Source organism: Silene latifolia, chromosome 10 (assembly GCF_048544455.1).
Source record: "Silene latifolia isolate original U9 population chromosome 10, ASM4854445v1, whole genome shotgun sequence".
In the NCBI taxonomy this organism is placed as follows: domain Eukaryota; kingdom Viridiplantae; phylum Streptophyta; class Magnoliopsida; order Caryophyllales; family Caryophyllaceae; genus Silene; species Silene latifolia.
The window spans coordinates 108,497,612-108,500,717 of record NC_133535.1 but is presented as its reverse complement, the minus strand read 5'-3'; the positions used below and the strand labels follow the sequence as shown (position 1 = coordinate 108,500,717).

Genomic DNA, 3,106 nt, shown 5'->3' with positions numbered 1-3,106 from the left:
CATATGGAAACCTTTTGTGACTATTGTCATGCGATTTCTCAAACCGGTGTAACTCAAGACCAAATTCGATGGGTCTTATTTCCTTTTTCTCTAATTGGCACCGCGAAACAATGGTTGAAGGGCCTTGATAAGGCCACTCTCGGAATTGATTCTTGGAAGAAATTGGCTCTAGCTTTCTACAAAAAATTCTACCCACCGGAAAAGACTAACATGCTAAGAGCTCAAATTACGGGTTTTAAGCAAAGGGATGAAGAATCTTTGTATGAAGCTTGGGAGCGGTTCAAGGGAATTTGTCGCTCATGTCCTCACCATGGACTTAACGAGTGGTTCTTGGTACAACAATTTTGGAACGGTCTATATGAAGATTCAAGGAACATTCTCAACATGGGATCAAATGGAATGTTCACCGAAGTTGATGACAATCAAACTTGGAACAAAATCGAGGAAATGGCGGTCCATAACTCACAATATAGTAGACCTCGCAAGGCTACTAGAGGAGGAAAGCATGAAGTGGACTCCGTTACTCAATTGGGTTCTTAACTTAGTGCTCACATTGACACAATCAATTTGAAGTTTGAAAAAGCTATGGCTAGACTTGAAGAAGCCTCAAAATCACCAAAGCATCATGTTAATGCCATGACGGCATCTTCATCAATCCCAAGTGGGATATGTGAGAATTGTGGAACTTTGGGACATGACCAAAGTGAATGTAGGGGAACAAATGAACAAGTGAATGCTTTCCAAACATACAAGAGTGGTACCCCTTATTCCAACTATTACAATGAAAACACCAAATTCCATCCAAATCTCTCATACAAAAGCCAAAATGTTCAAAACCCTCAAACAACATACACCGCACCTCCTATGAGAAACCAAAACCAAAGACCCTTTTACAACCAAAACCAAGGTTACCAAAATCAAAATCCATACAATCACCAAAATGACCAATGTTTTGACGTTCAAAAAGCGGTCCTCCAAATGCAAAAGAATCAACAAGAATTTTTCACTCAGATGCAAAAAGATAGTCAAGCAAAGGAAACCACCATCAACAACATTCTAGCTCACACCAAGATGTTGGAAACCCAATTGACTCTGCTAGCATCTTCAAGCTCACAAAGACAAAAGGGGCAATTACCACCTCAAAGTAATCCCCCAAGACATGAAACGGTTAGTGCCATTCACTTGAGGAGTGGTACGAGGTATGAAGCACCGAAGAAGCAAGTTGAGGATGAAGTTGTGGAAGCTAGTGATAAGGAAGAAATTGTGCAAAACTCCAAAGATGGAGAACCATCAAAAGAAGAGATTTCAAAGAAAAATGAAGACAAGGTCAAGGAGAAGGAGCCCATTGTGATTAGACTTCCTTTTACAAGTCGTCAAGCCAAGCCCAAATTTGATGACCAACTTGGAAAGTTTATGGAAATTGTGAAGAATTTGGAAGTCTCAATTCCTTTCACGGAATTAATCAATCACGTGCCGGCCTATGCGAAATACATTAAGGACATCCTCACAAAGAAGAAGTCAATCCGGAAGCTTGAGACTATCGCCTTCACTAAGGTGAGTAGTGCAATACTTCAAGGGAGTTCACCTCCAAAACTAAAGGATCCGGGAAGCTTCTCAATACCGTGTACCATTGGCGACACCACGATCAACAAAGCCTTATGTGATCTAGGGGCTAGTGTGAGTGTTATGCCGTACTCGGTGAGTAAAAGGTTGGGGATGGGAGAGCTTAAATGCACCAATATCACACTCCAAATGGCCGATAGATCGACGAAGACACCATTAGGGATATGGGAAGATGTTCCGCATTTAATTGGGAAGTTTTTCATCCCGGTGGACTTTGTCATTGTTGATATGGAGGAAGATTCCAACATTCCAATCATTCTAGGAAGACCCTTCTTACACACCGCGGGCGCGGTGATTGATGTAAAACATGGTGAGCTCACTCTAGAAGTGGGAGATGAGAGTATAACTTTTAATCTTGACAAGACTATGAGAGCTCCTCGTTTGCATGAACCGTGTTTCATGATTGATCATTATAGCCGGAAGGATGAAAGGAAGAAGTTGGAACTCCAATGGAAGAAGAAAATTGAACATGCTCCATTCAAAGAGCAAGTGAATTGTGACAAAGAAAGCTTGCAAAGCTCATCAAAATCAAGCAAAGAAGAAGAAGATGGCCTCATTGGCCAAGAAAAAGAAAAGGGAGAGTTGTCTCCACCAAATCAAGAGATTTTCAATGATCAACTTAATGAAGTTTGTGGTCTTTGGGACGACGAATTTGAAGGGATTTTTAATCCCTACATTGGTAATGTCATCGATCAAGACCGACAACAAGGGCCAAGGTCTATTGAAGACCTTTATCATGACAATGAACAAGCATTTGATTACTTTTTCAAGGTGTTGAGCAACATCAACAACACCTTGAACATGCCCCCTTGACATCTCATCAAGAATGGGAGTTTGGTGGAGTCCTCCCTAAACCACCATTTGTAAATATTTCTAACTCCCTAACTAGCATTTCAATTCTTATATTGCATTTTTGTTATTTTGGATTTTTATACTTTGATCAAGATAATTATCATGTTGAGAGAAGTGACGGAGGGACTAATAATTTCAATTAATGTTTAGTGCTTTAGCTTAGTGTGGGGATGGCAATTGCCTAGGCTATTCATGCCTTAGTAGTGCCCCCACAATGAAGAACACGAGATATGAAGAAGAATGGAAGAATGACAAGGGATATGCAATGTACACGGATGGAACTGAATCCGGGTACAAAGGGGTCGAATCTGAGCGGATTCAGGAGAAACCGCCCGTCTTCAAGCAATCCGGGCGTATTGGGTAGAAGACGCACGTCCCTCCGAGCTGAACTTTTGAAATATTTTTGACTGTAAGCAAATCCGGGCGTCCTACATTCAAATCCGCCTGTCTTCAAAAATCCGCCCGTCTTGAAAGGAAGACGCCCGTCTTTTTGGCTGAGGAAAACAAGAAAAATCCCTGTAAAGGAATCCGCCCGTCTTCTGCAGAAGACGTCCGTCCCGTGTTTGCAAATCCGAGCGTCTTCACTAAAAGACGCCCGTCTTTAGGCGAGTCGTTCCCAACCCAGAAAAGG

At 41.8% G+C, this 3,106-nt stretch overlaps 1 non-coding gene across 1 annotated transcript; it reads right to left on the bottom strand.

The window, feature by feature from the left end:
• Positions 1–210: 210 nt before the first annotated feature.
• On the bottom strand, positions 211–317 carry LOC141609975 (small nucleolar RNA R71). The gene has a single exon (XR_012527873.1). It is a non-coding gene; the product is annotated as a small nucleolar RNA R71 (small nucleolar RNA).
• Positions 318–3,106: the final 2,789 nt, after the last annotated feature.